The sequence below is a fragment of the Somniosus microcephalus genome, chromosome 2 (genome assembly GCF_052327205.1).
Source record: "Somniosus microcephalus isolate GS21.2 chromosome 2, FLI_Smic_1.0, whole genome shotgun sequence".
NCBI lineage: Eukaryota > Metazoa > Chordata > Chondrichthyes > Squaliformes > Somniosidae > Somniosus > Somniosus microcephalus.
The window spans coordinates 184,731,460-184,749,530 of record NC_140988.1 but is presented as its reverse complement, the minus strand read 5'-3'; the positions used below and the strand labels follow the sequence as shown (position 1 = coordinate 184,749,530).

Here is an 18,071-nt window from a genome sequence, read left to right as displayed (position 1 = left end):
AACAAACTGATGGAAAGTGTTACTGCATGTAAGAACATAAGACGTAGGAGCAGGAGTAGGTCATTTGGCCCCTCGAGCCTGCTCCGCCATTCAATAAGGTCATGGCATGGCTGATCTGATCTTGGCCTCAACTCCACTTCCCTGCCCGCTCCCCATAACTCCCTTACCTTTCAAAAATCTGTCTATCTCCACCTTAAATATATTCAATGACCCGGCCTCCACAGCTCTCTGGGGAAGAGAACTCCAAAGATTCACGGCCCTCAAAAGAAATTCCTCCTCATTTCTGATTTAAATGGCTGCCCCTTATTCTGAAATTATGCCCCCTAGTTCTAGATTCCCCCACGAGGGGAAACATCATCTCTGCATCTACCCTGTCAAACCCCTTCAGAATTTTATATGTTTCAATAAGATCCCCTCTCATTCTTCTAAATGCCATTATGTATAGGCCCAACCTGCTCAACCGTTCTTCATAAGTCAAACCCCTTCATCTCCGGAATCAACCTCATGAACCTTCTCTGAACTGCCTCCAATGCAAGTATATCCTTCCTTAAATAAGGAGACCAAAACTGTACGCAGTATTCCAGGTGTGGTCTCACCAACACCCTGTACAGTTGCAACAGGACTTCCCTACTTTCTACTAGTTCCCTTTTATCCATCCTGCTCGTTACATCCTCAAATAACTCCAACAAATTTGTCAAACATGATTGCCCTTTCATAAAACCATGCTGACTCTGCTTGACTATATTATGATTTTCTAAATGTCCTGCTACTATTTCCTTAATGATGGACTCCAGCATTTTCCCAATGACAGATGTTAGGCTAACTGGTCGACAGTTGCCTGGTTTCTGTCCCCTTCCTTTCTTAAATAGGGGCATTACATTTGCGGTTTTCCAGTCCGCTGGGATCTCTCCAGATTCCAGGGAATTTTGGTATATTACAACCAATGCATCCACTATCTCTGCAGCCACCTCTTTTAAGACTCTAGGATGCAGGCCATCGGGTCCAGGGGACTTGTCCACCTTTAGTCCCATTAGTTTGCCAAGTACTTTCTCTCTCGTGATAGTGATTGTTTTAAGTTCCCACCCCCACCCCAATTGCCCCTTGATTATCCATTATTAGGATGCTTTGTGTCTTCTACCGTGAAGACCGATACAAAATATTTGTTCAAAGTCTCCGCCATTTCCCGGTTTCCCATTATTATTGAGAGACATTTGACAGGAGGTTTTCACCATAACCAAGGCTTTTAATATATTACGAGTAGGTTTCCCATAGTGTTGCTCACAACAATTTATATAGTGCCTTTAACATAGTAAAACACCCCAAGGCGCTTCATAGAAGTATTAAGACAAAGATCGGAGACCGTGTCACATAAGGAGAAATTGGGGCAGATGACCAAAAGCTTGGTCAAAGAAGTAGGTTTTAAGGAGCGTCTTAAAAGGAGGAAAGAGAGGTAGAGGCGGAGAGTTTTAGGGAGGGAATTAGAGTGCTTAGAGCCTAGGCAACAGAATTAAGCAGGATATGTTGATTTGCTACCCCATGTCTATAAATATAGAAGATAGGAGCAGGAGTAAGCCATTCGCCCCCTCGAGCCTGTTCCGCCATTTAATGAGATCATGGCTGATCATCCAAATTCAGTACCCTGTCCCTGCTTTCTCCCCATATCCCTTTAGACTTAAGAAATATATCTAACTCCTTCTTGAATATATTTAATGAATTGGCCTCAACTACGCCATGTGGTAGAGAATTCCACAGGTTCACCACTCTCTGGGTGAAGAAATTCCTCCTCATTTCTGTCCTAAATGGCTTACCCCTTATTCTTAGACTGTGACCCCTGGTTCTTGACTCCCCCGCCATCAGGAACATCCTTCCTGCATCTAGTCTGTCAAGCCCTGTTAGTTTTTATAAGTTTCAATGAGATCCCCTCTCATTCTTCTAAACTCTAGCAAATATAAGCCTAATCGACCCAATCTCTCCTCATACGTCATTCCTGCCATCCCAGGTATCAGTCTGGTGAATCTTCGCTGCACTCTCTCCATGGCAAGAACATCCTTCCTCAGATAAGGTGACCAAAACTGCACACAATACTCAAGGTGTGGTCTCACCAAGGCCCTGTACAACTGCAGCAAGACATCCTTGTTCCTGTACTCGAATCCTCTCGCTATGAAGGCCAACATACCATTTGCCTTCTTAACCACCTGCTGCACCTGCATGCTTACCTTCAGCAACTGGTGCACAAGGACACCCAGGTCTCGCTGCACTTCCCCTTTTCCCAATCTATTGCCGTTCAGATAATAATCGGTCTTCCTGTTTTTGCCACCAAAGTGGATAACCTCGCATTTATCCACATTATACTGCATTTGCCATGCATCTGCCCAATCACACTGCAGTTTCTCTGCATCCTCCTCACAGCACACACGCCCACCCAGCTTTGTGTCGTCTGCAAACTTGGAGACATTACATCTAGTTCCCTCATCTAGATCATTTATATATATTGTGAATAGCTGGGGTCCTAGCACCGATCCCTGCGGTACCCCACTAGTCACTGCCTGCCACTCGGAAAAAGACCCATTTATTCCAACTCTGCTTCCTGTCTGCCAACCAGGTCTCTATCCAAGACAGTGCCTTACCCCCAATCCGGTGTGCTTTAACTTTGCACGCTAATCTCTTATGCGGGACCTTATCGAAAGCCTTCTGAAAGTCCAAATACACCACATCCACTGGTTCTCCCTTATCTATTCTACCAGTTACATCCTCAAAAAATTCCAGTAGATTAGTCAAGCATGATTTACCTTTTGTAAATCCATGTTGACTTTGTCTGATCCGGTCACTATAGGAACGGTGGGTAGGTAATGGCCCGAGACCCAAAACCAAAATCAGACAACTGCAAAGTGGGTTGAGGGGGTGGTGGGGGGAGATCCAGGCTGTCCTTAAAATTGGCTTAAAAACACCCAAATATCAATTAAAAAACAAAATGCCAGACAGAACTTTTCACACCATACAGGAGGCCTGCATATACCGTGACTGACAAATCTTAAGACTTTTTCCCCTTATAAAATGTTGACATGGGATTTTCTCAAAAAGTGTCAGAAAAATCACAGCATTAGAAGGTTAATGTGGAACGCAAGTGTGCACCAACATACTATAATATATATGCCACGGTGTGAAGTTTGGGTATTTATACCCACTAAACAATCTAGAAAAAGTTAGGACTTGTTCATTCATGTGTAAGTGAATTTTTAAACAGCGTGGCACATCTTAATCAATGTTCCCGCTAAGGTGCATGGCTGCGCAGTAATCTCAAAGGTCCCATGCAGGCCGCTCACCGGCTTTTACATTGTAAATACCGTGCATGCGCAGAAATTTAGAGGGACCGCACATTAAAAGAAACAGGCCACAGAACAAAGCGCAGCTTACAGGGAACATTGGTCTTAATTACCGCCAAATAACCACTCTGGCACTGAAAATTTACTTTTACAAGTGTGGAGTCTCATTCCTTCAGATTTGAATTATTGTTGGAGAGTTTAAGAATTTGAAGTAATTTTGTGTTTGTCTTTATTCTCTTCTCTCAAACCCATTTTCCCCCCTCTACTTCGCTTTCTGTACATGATTTTTCATTTCCTGGTTTAGACTGTTTGGCTCAGTAAGGATTCTTCAATCGGATTGGGTGAGGAGACACGCTGTTTCCTGCCATGTTCACAGGTCCCAGATCCTCTGTAGAGGACACCGTGCTGTTTCAGCTCTCTAATAAAATCTGCGAGCAAGTACAATGAACAGATGGCACCATTCATTCACCACTGACTGCAAAATCCGGGCCTAAACCGCTTCTATAGGTATGTAAAAAGGAAAAGATTAGCAAAAGTAAATGTTGGTCCCTTACAGGCTGAGACAGGAGAAATTGTAATGGGGAATAAGGAAATGGCAGAGAAATTAAACAAATATTGTGTGTCTGTCTTCACGGAAGAAAACGCAAATATCCTCCCGGAAATAGTGGAGAACCAAGGGTCTAGCAAGAATGAGGAACTGAAAGAAATTAGTATTAGTAAAAAAAAAGAAATTAATGGGGCTGAAAGCCGATAAATCCCCTGGACCTGATGGCCTACATCCTAGGGTTTTGAAAGAGGTGGCTGTAGAGAGTGGATAGTGGATGTATTGGTTGTCATCTTCCAAAATTCCATAGATTCTAGAATGATTCCCACAGATTGGAAGGTAAAAAATGTAACCCCGCTACTTAAGAAGGGAGAGAGAGAAAGTGGGAAACTACAGATAAGTTAGCTTGACATCAGTAGTAGTGAAAATGCTATAATCTATTATTAAGGACGTGGTAACAGGGCACTTAGAAAATAATAATAGGATTGGGCAGAGTCAACACGGATTTATGAAAGGGAAATAGTGTTTGATAAATCTGTAAGAGTTTTTTGAGGTTGTAAATAGCAGGGTAGATAAAGGGGCACCAGTGGATGTAGTATATTTGGAGTTCCAAAAAGGCATTCAATAAGGTGCCACATAAAAGGTTATACAAGATTAGAGCTCATGGGGTTGGGGATAATATAGTAGCATAGACAGAGGATTGATTAACGGACAGAAAACAGGAATAAACAGATCTTTTTCAGGTTGGCAGGCTGTAACTAGTGGGGTGCCGCAAGGATCAGTGTTGGGGTCTCAGCTATTTACAATCTACATTAATGACCTAGATGAAGGGACCGAGTGTAATGTATCCAAGTTTGCTGATGATATAAAGCTAGGTGGGACAGTAAGCTGTGAGGAGAACACAGAGTCTGCAAAGGGATATAGATAGACTAAATGAGTGGGCAATAAGGTGGCAGATGGAGTATAATGTAGGGAAATGGGAGGTTATTCACTTTGGTAGGAAGAATACAAAAACAGAATATTTTTTAAATGGTGGTGTTCAGAGAGATTTGGGTGTCCTCGTGCAAGAAACACAGAAAGCTAGCATGCAGGTACAGCAAGCAATAAGGAAGGCAAATAGCATGTTGGTCTTTATTGCAAGGGGGTTGGAGTATAAGAGTAAGGAAGTCTTGCTACAATTGTACAGGGCCTTGGTGAGACCACATCTGGAGTACTGTGCACAGGTCTGGTCCCCTTATCTAAGGAAGGATATACCGGCCTTGGAGGGGGTGCAGCGAAGGTTCACTAGATTGATTCCTGGGATGAGAGGGCTGTCCTATGATGAGAGATTGTGTAAAATGGACCTAAACTCTCTGGAGTTTAAAAGAATGAGAGGTGATCTCATTGAAACATACAAGATTCTGACAGGGTAGATGGCTGGAGTGTCTAGAACTTGGGGGCAGTCTCAGGATAAGGGCTAGGCCATTTAAGACTGAGATGAGGAGGAATTTCTTTACTCATAGGGTTATGAATCTTTGGAATTCTCTGCCCCAGAGGGCTGTGAATGTTGAGTCTGAATATATTCAAGGCCGAGATAGATAGATATTTGGACTCTAGGGGAAATCAAGGGATATGGAGATCGGGCGGGAAAGTGGAGTTGAAGTCAATGATCAGCCATGATCTTATTGAATGGTGGAGCAAGCTTGAGGGACTGTATGGCCTACTCCTGCTCTTATTTCTTATGTTCTTATACATAATAGGTTGACTGATAATCCCTGTACGACCCCCCTCTGGGTTCTGTCATCAGCCCAGGATAATGTTACCAGCAGGGCATCACAGGGATCTATATTGGAACTTCTTTTGCTTGGTATCTTCATAAATGATCTAGAGATGATAAAGTTAATGAAGGTGGTAGACTACAAAGCTGAACAGGATAAGCTACAGGAGGATTTGAATATGGTAGGGAATTGATGGCAGATGAAATTCAAAGTAGAGAAATGCAAAGTTCTTGACATGGGAACAAAAGAAATCCAGCTACCACAGCACTGAAATGGCCCTAATCAAAGTTAAAATGACATCCTCCGTCACTGTGACCACAGTGCAGTGTCCCTCCTCGCCCCCTCTGCAGCTTTTGGCACGACCGATCACACCATCCTCCTTCAACGCCTCTCCTCCACTGTCTAGCTCAGTAGCCAGAGCAGCTCCAGCAATGGCTTATCTTTCAGCCCCCACACTATAACCTCTAGAGTGCGCCAAGGTTCTATCTTTGCTCTTCCTTATCTGCATGCTGCCCCTTGATGACAGTATCTGAAGACTGAGGTCAACTTCGACATGTACACTGATGACATGCAGATCTACCTCTCCACCATCTCATATAATCCCTGCACTGCCTCTGTTTTATCAGATGGCTTGTGCAACATCCAGTCTTGGATGAGCCACAATTTCCTCTAGTTAAACACTGGGAAGACCAGACCCATCATCTTTGGCTCCCACCACAACATCCATACCTGTGCCACCAGTTACATCCCCCTTCTTGGCTACTGCCTCAGGTTAAACCAGGCTCTCAAGCCTTGGCATCGTATCTGACCCAGAGCTCATTTTCCGGCCCCATATCGTCTCCATCATAGACTGCCTACTTCATATCATGGCCAACTCTGTCCCTGCCTCAGCCCGTTTGCTGCCGAAACCCTTCCTCCTCATGCATGCCTTTATCACCTCCATACTTGACTGTTCGTGTTATTCTGGCCATCCTCCACAAACTTCAGCACCTTAAACTCTGCTGCCCATATCCTATCCCACAGCACGGTGGCATAGTGGTTAGCACTGTTGCCTCACAGCGCCAGGGACCCGGGTTCGAATCCAGCCTCGGGCGACTGTCTGTGTGGAGTTTGCACATTCTCCCCGTGTTTGCGTGGGTTTTCTCCGGGTGCTCCGGTTTCCTCCCACAGTCCAAAAATGTGCGGGTTAGGTTGATTGGCTATGATAAGTTGACCCTTAGTGTTAGGGGGATTAAATGCGTGGGGTTACAGGGATAGGGTGGGATATGTGTTGGTGTAGGGGTTACGGGGATCGGGTGGGATATGTGTCGGTGCAGGCTCGATGGGCCGAAATGGCCTCTATCTGCACTGTGGGGATTCTGTGAACAAGTTCCCCTCACTCATCATCCCCGTTCTCACTGACCTATTTTAGCTCAATGTCCACCAACACCTCAAATTTAAAATTCTCATCCGTGTTTAAATCCGTTCATGGCTTCATACCCATCTCTAACTTTCTCCAGGCCTGCAACCCTCCAAGAACTCTGCATTCCTCCAATTCTGGCATCATGTGCATCCCCACTTCCTGCCCCTCACCATTTGCAGCCATGCCTTCAGCCATCTAAGTCCCATGTTCTAGAATTTCCTCCCTAACCTTCCTTTAAGACCTTCCTTAAAACCCACCTCTTTGACCAAGCTTTTATTCACTACCCTACCCCATCCCTTCTTTGCTTCAGCATTAATTTTTGTCTGCTTACACTTCTGTGAAGTGCCTTGGGATGTTTTACTCAGTTAACGGCACTTAAACAATTGCAAGGAGCAGTAGAAAAAACAAAAAATGTAACAGAAGGGAAAAGGATACAGAGTATAAAAGTGTCAAGGTTGCAGTACTTACATATAAATGAGAAAACAGTAACTTGCATTTATATAACACCTTTAACAAAGGAAAAAACATCGAGGCATTTTACAGAGGCATAATCAAGACAAAAATGAACACTGAATAAGCAAGCATTAGACAAAGTCATAAAACTAGACACTAATTAGAATGGAGGAACATAGGGGGAGAAATTGGGTATAGCCCCATTTGGGGCGCTAGTTCTGGCGAAGCGCAAAGCCTAGCGCCAGTTGCGATTTAGCGCCAGCTGGCGCGATATTGGGTTGCAGCGCCCCTAAAGGTGATTGCGGCGCTAAATCAGGCGCTGCACGCTACTCTTAAGGCGCAACCAATTCCGCGGCGGCGGGGCGCAGCGAGGGTGCTGTCAATAATCACTTTCCGAGACACAGTGGCGCCGGCCAGCTCTTAAAGGGGCAGGTCAATTGGCATCACCAGACACACTCACTGCCTTGTAGGCCTTCAAAGCGGTGGGAGCCTACCTGTGGCGCACCAGCCTAGCAAGTGGAAAGGGTGAGGCAGAAGGCGGAACGACTCACTGATGGGCATTGGATTCTTTGGTTGGCGCAGTGGAATCAAGGCCAAGGAATATGGTCGGAATGTGATTTATGTTTTGGACAGTCTCCCGGGTGAGAGGCAGTTATGTGTCAGTGTATTAGTTTTGCTTTCTGTTGCCATAGCTTTCTAATGTTTGAAGGAACCACATTTTGTTTAATGAAACACTTTCTTCATTTACAATGGCCATGCCTGCTATTTACATGCATCTTGCCCTTCACAGGCTTGGGGGCATCAGACCGGTTCCATTCCTGTTCTTGGAATGGCAGCAAGCATTCCGAGAGAGGGGCCTAGAAGCTACTTCTGATCAGCCTCTGACGCGCAGCCTGAGAAGAGCTGCTCGCGTAGAAGTTCAGGCCAGCAGGCATCTTCTCAGCCACCGACAGATGTCCTGCACCTTATCTGAGGCTGCAGATCTGGCTGAAGCAGCTGGCACAGCTCAGTCACCACCTCCTTTCTAAATCGCAGCCCTGACACACTGCTCCTCCGGCATGTTCATGTAGGAAAACTGCTGTCGGAAAACCCTGCCAGCGTAAGGTCTGTTGGCCCTCCTCCGTCTGGCCATGCCCGCCCCCCCTCTCCCAGCGTCTCAATGCCCTTTCCAGATGATTCAGCAGCAGGACGTTCCCCTCCAATGCAACCCCCATAATAAGTGCCCACAGGAAGGTTCCCCATTGTCAAGGCTCACCAACAGCAAGGTGAGTGCCAGAAGGCTGAAGATCGTCTGCCTGCACTGGCTCAGTGGTCAAATGGCTCTCAGTGCGCAGCTCAGCAACTCTTTGTAGCTCTCGAGGAAGTTGTGCTCCAAAAATGGCTGCCGCTTTTAAACCACACCAGTCCCTTTTAAATAACGCTCCTCCAGCCCGAGTGCGACTTGGTAAGGTCCAGGTAAACTGTCACTATTAGCGCCAGGCGCTACGGAGGGGGGCGCCGCCGAATTTCCGGTCTGGGGCGCCCAAAAGGCATTGCACACTCAAATGATGTCATAATCAGCCTGCGCCCATGAGCGGGCGCTAAGATTTAGCGCCGACGCTAAATGCATGCTCAATATGGGGCGAGGCGCTAGGCACCTTGCGCCCGCCCGGAAATTGGCTGGCGCCCCACTTCTCGGCCTCTTTAGGCGTTAATCGGTGGCGCTAACAACTGAATTTCTCCCCCATAATGTTTCAGTCAAGGCTACAACTTGGCTTCAATCAAGGCATGTCTCGGAACTAAACATTCCTGGCTATAGATAGAAAAAAGGGAGGGCTGCCATTAATAAGGACACAATTATAATAGTTGCTGGGTCAACATCCTAGCATTCCCCAATACCATCGTGGAAGCAGCATCACTACAAGGACCGCAGTGGTCCAGGAAGGCCTACCACTTTCTCAGGGCAACAAATGCAGCCTTGCCATCGTCACCCAAATCTTATACTTAAGAGTGAGTGAAGTGGAGATGCACAAATATTTTCCCTCCGCTTTTAGAGAGGAAAGCAAAAGTGGGACTGTAGGAATATTTGTAGAGGATGTCACAGAACTCTGATGAACATTCAAAAGAAAACTGTATAAAAAAGGTTATTAAAAGTAAACATGTTACCAGGCCCAGGTGATATGCATCCCAGAAGATTGAAGTTGGGAAGGAGACAGTAGAGGCATTAACCATAATTTTCCAGAAATCTTTAAAAAACAGAATTGTGCTAAAGGATAGCAAAAGTTACACCTTTGCTCAAGAAAGCAAAAAGAAATGAGCTACAAATTTATGGGCCAGTTATTCTTATTTCAGCTGTAAGGTAAAACTTCTAGACTCCATATTAGATTAAATGGAGGGAGAGATGGCTAGGGAAAGAAAGCAAAGAACAAATTAGTTTTTCTCCAGATTAGCTGGATGTTGCTAGCAGTGTGTCCTGAGGATCTGTGCTGCGACCTCTGTAGTTTTTAATTTCTATAAATAACTTGGACATGGGTAAGAATAATAATTTGCCAATACTAAATTCAAGGGTATGGCAATGTGAGGAATAATATTGGAGGACACAGAAAAGGGAAGTGCAGTGGGCAGATAGGTGTCACATGCAGTGCAATGCGAAGAAATGTGAAGTAGTAAATTTGACAAAAATTGTAAAGTGTATCCCAAGAATCTATCCTTGGCCCTCTCCTCTTCCTTATCTACATGCTGGCCCTTGGCGACATCATCTGAAGACATGAAGTCATCTTTTACACGTGTACTGACAATATCCAGCTCTACCTCTATGCTGTCAGACTGCATGTCCTAGATTGTCTTCGATGAGCTGCAATTTCCTCCAGTTAAACATTTCAAAGTTTGAAGTCATTGCCTTCGGCCACCACCACAAACTCTGCATCCTCATCACCAACTCCATCCCAATCCAGTGTCTAGGGTTCAACCAGACTGTTCACAACCTCAACGTCCTACTTGACCCCATGCTGAACTTCCGATCATACATCCTCTCCATCACAAAGCCTGCCTACTTCCACCTTCGTAACATTGCCCACCTCTACCCATCTGAAACTCTGAACCACACGTCACATTCAGACTCAATTACCCAATACTCTCCTGGTTAGCCTCCCATTGTGTTCTTTAATCTTCAACTCCTCCAAAACTCTACTGCCACATCCTCTCCCACGCAAAATCCTGTTCATCTACCATTCCTGTGCTTGCTGACCTACATGGGAGACCAATCCCCCAAATGCCTCCAATTTAAAATCATCCTTGTGTTGAAATACCTTCATGGTTTCAGCCCTCCCCCATCTCTTGTCTTCTCCAACCCACCAGAACTCTTCATTCCTCTGACTCTGGCCTCTTGTGCAACACCCCATCCCTAAGTCCCACCATATAAATGCAGGTTATTGTTGTAAATTATAAGAATCTTAAGAGTGGCGGAACAGAGATCTAAATGTACAGCTACACAGATCTTTAAAAAAGGAAGTGAGTGTAGGTAGAAAGGGTTATTTATAAAGGGGGACTCTCAGTTTTATACACAAGGACATTGAATATTTAAAAAAGTGATGCTGAATTTGACATTGGTTAAGCTACAGTTTAAGTTTTCCATGTAGTTGTGGGCACTTCATAGTTAGGATAGTAGAACCTTGGAAGGGTACAGTGAAGCTTTACTGGAATTATACCGGGAATGAGGGGTTGTGGTTACCAAGAAAGGCTCAAAAAGTTGGGGCTTTTTCACTAGAGCAGAAATTTTGAAGATTATAAAAGGTTTGAGGGGATAATAGTGAAAGATTGTTTCCACAGTTTGTGAATTTTAAACGAGGGGACATAAACTCAGGCCTTCTTCCAAATGGCCTTGTGTTATAAATTCTCATTTTATGAATACAATTTAGCAATTCATTAAAAGTATTTCAGGTCATTTTCAAGAATGGATCAGGATGCGAGAATTTTCAAAGAACTTCCACTTTGGTTCTCACAATTCACACTTCGTGAAGTGTCCAATTTAATACTTAAGTTTTTACAGTAACAAAATAAGAAACATGTGCTTCATGAAGTTATTCTACAGAGGCATGAACATGGACTGCTGCTCATAGCTTCATACAGCAAGTCACTGGATTGAAACTTCAGGAGGAATGAGAGGTGAAAAGAATTTCACATAAATGACCAAGCATCACAAGATTGCAGGATAAATACAGATGAAGGAGGCCATTTGGCCCAACCCAACTCATCCACTCAAAGCAAAGCTTACTCCTTCCCTGGCCCATCATCAGGTACTCCAACCATCTCCTAAATTATTCCAAAGTCTTTGCCTCCACTACTCTACCTGGAAGATGATCCCAAGTGGATCAGAGTGAAGAAATGTTTGTAATATTTATCCTAAATTTCATTTTCACCATTTTTAGCCAATGCTCACTTGTTTCAGTATCCTGGTATATTAAGTAGTGTTCTCGATTAACCATATACTGTATATGCTACATTATTATCTTTTATACTTCTACACTGTCTTCTCTCAATGCCCTCCTTTCAAAGCTGAAGAGTACAAGTTTCTCTAGTTTTTGCTTGTAACTCAATGTTTTGACACTAAGGATCAGTCTTGTGGCAATGCCATGCTTCTGCAGCAGAAATGTTTGTTTTTATGTATTGGCAACCAAAATGAAATACAGTACACAAAGTGAAGTGTGACTGTACAGTTTGAACGTGGCATCTTCGAAGTTGTACTCAACTGACCTAGCAATATAATTAAGCATTCTATTTGCTTTGTTTACTGCTTCCTCTCAATAATTTGACATGTTGAAATGTGAAATCCATCATCCTGTTTCACTCCAGTTAGCTATTTCCACACCAACTGCAGTATAAATCTGACAACCAGTTTTCCTTCCAATGTGTTGCAATTGGCTTTATTGAATTTCATATGCTACTGACTGATTTGTCCATTTGCAGATTTTATTTAATTTTCTGTAGGTCTCTCATGGTTTCCTCCAACTTGACTGGCATCCTCCTCCTTCTTCCCTTTCTCCAGCCCTCTTGTTTAGAATTACTTGTGAATTTGACCAGTTTGCATTGGGTTTCTGAATCCAATTCATCAATGTAGATAAGGAATAGCATCAAACGCCAAAACACTCAACTAAGTATTCCCCTTCTCACACTGACATCATTCCCCTAACAAGTACCTGCTGCTTTCTTTCCTTCAGTTAATTCCTCAGTCATTCAGAGGCCTCTTTTGTGCTTCCAAATTTTCATGCCTGTTCAGGTGGACATGGAAAATCCCATAGCACTATACAAGAGCAGCAGGGAATTCTCCTGGTGTCCAGGTTAATATTCTTCTCTCATCCAATAGCACCAAAAAATGAACAGGCCATTCATTTACAGGATCTTGCTGTGCTCAACTTGTCTCCTGCATTTACCAACATGACAGCAAGATGTTCACTGGATGTGAAGTGCGCTGGGATTCTTAACCAGATAAATCCAAGTTTCTTATTTTAAGAAAATAGAATAGCGTTTGAGTATAAATAGGAACTTTGTAAAAGGGCAGCTGGAATACACCAATAAAGATATCGTCCTGTGCAATATTTAATTATATGACTATTCTGTAAATTGTGTCATGCTTTCATGTATTCTACTGCCACAAAAATTGTCTGTCGTTCCATTTGTATGATACTCTGAGGAAGTAACATATAGGGTGGATAAAGGGGAACCAGTGGACGTAGTGTATTTAGACTTCCAAAAGGCATTTGACAAGGTGCCACACAAGATTATTGCTTAAGATAAAAAATCACGGGATTGGGGGTAATATTCTGGCATGGATAGAGGATTGGCTATCTAACAGAAGGCAGAGAGTTGGGATAAATGGTTCATTCTCAGACTGGCAATCAGTAACTAGTGGTGTTCCGCAGGGGTCAGTGCTGGGTCCCCAACTCTTTACAATCTATATTAACGATTTGGAGGAGGGGACCGAGTGTAACATATCAAAGTTTGCAGATGATACTAATATGGGAGGGAAAGTAGTGAGTGAGGAGGACATAAAAAACCTGCAAGGGGACATAGACAGGCTAAGTAAGTGGGCAGAGATTTGGCAGATGGAATACAATACTGGAAAGTGTGAGGTTATGCACTTTGGCAGGAAAAATCGTAGAGCAAGTTATTATCTTAATGGCAAGAAACCGGAAAGTACTGAAGTACAAAGGGATCTGGGGGTCCTGGTGCATGAAACGCAAAAAGGTTAGTATGCAGGTGCAGCAAGTGATTAAGAAGGCCAATGGAATGTTGGCTTTCATTGCTAGGGGGATAGAATATAAAAATAGGGAGGTATTGCTTCAGTTGTACAAGGCATTGGTGAGACCGCACCTGGAATACTGCATACAGTTTTGGTGTCCATACTTAAGAAAAGACATACTTGCTCTCGAGTCAGTACAAAGAAGGTTCACTCGGTTAATCCCGGGGATGAGCATATGAGGAGAGGTTGAGTAGATTGGGACTCTACTCATTGGAGTTCAGAAGAATGAGAGGCGATCTTATTGAAACATATCAGATTGTGAAGGGGTTGGATCGGGTGGATGCGGGGAGGATGTTCCCGATGATGGGTGAAACTAGAACTAGGGGGCATAGTCTTAGAATAAGGGGCTACTCTTTCAAAACTGAGATGAGGAGGAACTACTTCACTCAGAGGGTGGTAGGTCCATGGAATATGCTGCCCCAAAAAGCTGTAGAAGCTACATCATTACATAAATTTAAAACAGAAATAGACAGTTTCCTAGAAGTAAAGGGAATTAAGGGTTACGGGGAGCGGGCAGGAATTTGGACATGAGTCTAGGTTCGGATCGGTCATGGCCCTGTGGGTAGCGGAGCGGGCCGTGTAGCCTGATCCTGCTCCTATTTCGTGTGTCTAATTCTGTTACATTCAGGAGATGGTTCTGTGATAGTAGATTGGCGGTTAGGATCAGATCAGCCATGATCTTATTGAATGGCGGAGCAGACTCGAGGGGCTGATTGGCCTACTCCTGCTCCTATTTCTTATGTTCTTATGTATACTTTCATGTCCAGTTGTCAGATTTCCCCACTGCTCTAGATTGCGGATGACATTCACTCAGTAGCTAACAAAGCAACTCAAAACAACTTCAGTAATTAACACCGCACATTACCTAGTGTGCTGTATAAAGTCGAGAGGTGCAGAATAGCAACTGAAATTTGGGGATGTGGTATCTAATGACATCAAAAACTGCTAAACCATTGCTCGTGGTTCATCAGAATTCTAAATGCAACGGCTGCTCAATAGCTCAGCCATCTTATTGCATGCACATGGGAAAGTAAACAAGGTTCGCAGTCCCATTCTAATATAAAACTATTTCATTTCCAACAGATGAAATTTCTGTAACTGTACAACAACTTTATTTCATCAATGAAAACATCACACTACTCCAAGTAGCATTCTAGATGAAATGCACCATGTCATCTGCTAGTAAGATGAGGATGAATTAAAATTTTAAAAACTGTTCAATCCAGCATATACAAAATATTAAAAAAAGATGCATAGGAAAGATTCTTGGGCAATAGTCACATTGGGGTTTTCATAATGGTTAGACGGATGCATGGAGCTCGGCAACGGAAGATGGGTGGAAGAGGAGGATGGGGTGGTCGACAGTGTTGAACACTGAAGCGATTCAACAGGACAAGGAGGGATAACACTGTGACCAGTGATAGAGGACTGCTGGTGACTTTGATGAGGGCAGTTTTGGTGCTGAAACACAGAAATTGGACTGAAGGAAATGGGGTGGCAGCTCATGAAAGGGGGTGATTATTACAGTTTTGAAGAGGGGGATAATGTCACAGTAAAAGGAAGTCTGACTGTAGTGGCAAGCATTTGAGAAAAGATGATTGAGTGGTCAGGGAAAAATGAGAGAAGCGGTGTAACAGGAGTTGTGGTTAGGGTGAGAGGGGGGCTGGGAAGAAGCAAAGGTGACTGGTAGTGGTATTGGCAGTAGGTAGGGAGAGGTGGATGGTAAGGGAGATGAAGTGGCAGAGAATCTCATCAGTGATTGCAAGCTCAGAGGTGGCAAGACCGTGAGAGATGATGAGCTTGACATGGTGGCTTGGATGATGAAATTTGTGTGAAGGGAGAATCCAAGTGAAGGCAGCAGAGTACAGAAGTCAGACTGGGAATTTAGGCATAGGCTCAAATCACAATGCATGAGGAGTAAGGTCCGTGCAGAAACTCAGGGAGGAAGTTAGAAGACTTAAGAGGGCTATAGATAATGAGGTGGAAGGTGTTGGGGTGTAAAGAGGCAGGACAAGATGAAATTTGGTGATGAGGGGTATGTTGCCTCCATTTGGGTGGGCATGTGATAGAATGGGTAAAGCAGTTTCAATGAGTGGGAAGGAGTTCCCATTCATGAGCCAGATGTGTGTCAAGACCAATCATCTGCATAAACCACAATTTATTTTCCAGAAAGATACTGATTTGGTACAAGGTACCACTGAAAAATGGCCAGGATAATAATCAATAGCAATGTCTACAGACTCGAGGGAGAGGAAATATAACCTTTTAAATCCAAAAATATACATTATGCAGCTCTTTCCCATGCAGTCTAATAACCAAATACCCAGTTAAAGACATAATTACTGAATGTATAGTATTGGCATGAACTGAAAGGTGCAACATCTTGCAAGAGATATACTTTAGAAACTGTCAAATGTACTCAATTTAATTTCCTATGTTGTAAAGTGGAAACTAAAACAGGCAGATGATACGATCACCCTTAAAATAGAATAAAAGTTCTTTTCAAGTTCATCCTTTCTTTACTGAAGTCTCATTTTCCCTCTCAGCTTAGTGAGTGAAGATGCACACACTGACGATAAAAGTTTCACTTTAAATAAAAATACTAAAGCCTGTAACTTGTGGAAGCAATGCCCCTGAAACATTCAAACTGGAAAGACTGCATGGAATAAGTCCATCAATGGGCTTATTAGGACATCTCTTAAAACTGAAATGAGACATTTTTCCTTCAAAGTAATTACTTTGCACTAAGTTTTTTTTTAAACTGATGTATTACAAAAGTCTTCAAGAAAAACAATGTGTTAATATACTTAAAGGCCCAACCAGTCTCCATCCACGACTACCCTCCTCCGCCTGGCTGATCTTGTTCACATTGAACAACTACTTTGACTCCACTTCCTCTAAATTAAAAGGTGTTGCTATGGGAACCCGCATGGGTCCCAGCTATGCCTGTTTGTGTGCGATATGTGGAACATTCTTTGTTTCAGTCCTACTCGGGTCCCCTCCCTTTTTCCAGTACATCGATGACCATCGGTGTCATTTCCTGCTATCGCCCTGAACTAGAACATTTCATTCAATTTGCTTCCAATTTCCACCCTCCTCACCTTCACATGGTCCATTTCTGACTCTTCCCTTCCTTGACTTCTCTGTCTCCATTTCTGGGGATAGACTATCAACATCCACTATAAGCCCACTGACTCCTACAGCTACCTGGACTACACTTCCTCCCACCCCGCTTCCTATAAAGGATTCTATTCCATTCTCCCAGTTTCTCAGTCTCCGTCGCAAATGCTCTGACGGTGCCACCTTCCAAACTAGTGCATCGGATAGGTCTTCCTTTTTCCTCAACTGAGGATTCTCTTCCACCGTGGTTGACATGGCCCTCGACCCTGTCCGTTCCATTTCCCGCACTTCTGCTCTCACCCCTTCCCCTCCCTCCCAGAACCATGATAGGGTTCCCCTTGTCCTCAGCTAGCGCGATCCCACCACTATAAACATCTTCCGCTCCCCTCCCCTTTCAGTATTCTGAAGGGATCACTCCTCAGTGACATCCTAGTCCACTCTTCAATCACCCCCAACACCCCCATCCCTTCCCATTGCACCTTCCCGTGCAAGCGCAGATGCAGCAACACCTGCTGGGACCCCAACTCTTTACAATCTAGATTAACGATTTGGAGGAGGGGACCGAGCGCAACATATCCAAGTTTGCCGACGATACAAAGATGGGAGGGAAAGCAGTGAGTGAGGAGGACATAAAAAACCTGCAAAAGGACATAGACAGGCTAAGTGAGTGGGCAGAAATTTGGCAGATGGAATATAATGTTGGAAAGTGTGAGGTTATGCACATTGGCAGAAAAAATCAAAGAGCAAGTTATTATCTAAATGGAGAGAAACTGCAAAGTGCTACAGTACAAAGGGATCTGGGGGTCCTGGTGCATGAAACACAAAGTTAGTATGCAGGTACAGCAGGTGATCAGGAAGGCCAATGGAATCTTGGCTTTTATTGCAAGGGGGTTGGAGTATAAAAGCAGGGAAGTCTTGCTGCAGTTATACAGGGTATTGGTGAGGCCACACCTGGAATACTGCGTACAGTTTTGCTTTCCATATTTAATGAAAAGATATACTTGCTCTCGAGGCAGTTCAGAGAAGGTTCACTTGGTTGATTCCGGGGATGAGGGGGTTGACGTATGAGGAAAGGTTGAGTAGGTTGGGACTCTACTCATTGGAGTTCAGAAGAATGAGAGGCGATCTTATCAAAACATATAAGATTGAGAGGGGGCTTGATCGGGTGGATGCGGGAGGATGTTTCCACTGATGG

The 18,071-nt window shown here is 43.9% G+C and overlaps 1 protein-coding gene across 6 annotated transcripts in view; it reads right to left on the bottom strand.

Moving 5' to 3' along the window:
• LOC147123153 (phosphatidylinositol 4-kinase type 2-beta-like) overlaps nucleotides 1–18,071 on the bottom strand; it is a 79,462-nt gene that overhangs the window by 38,570 nt on the left and 22,821 nt on the right. The window lies entirely within an intron of this gene.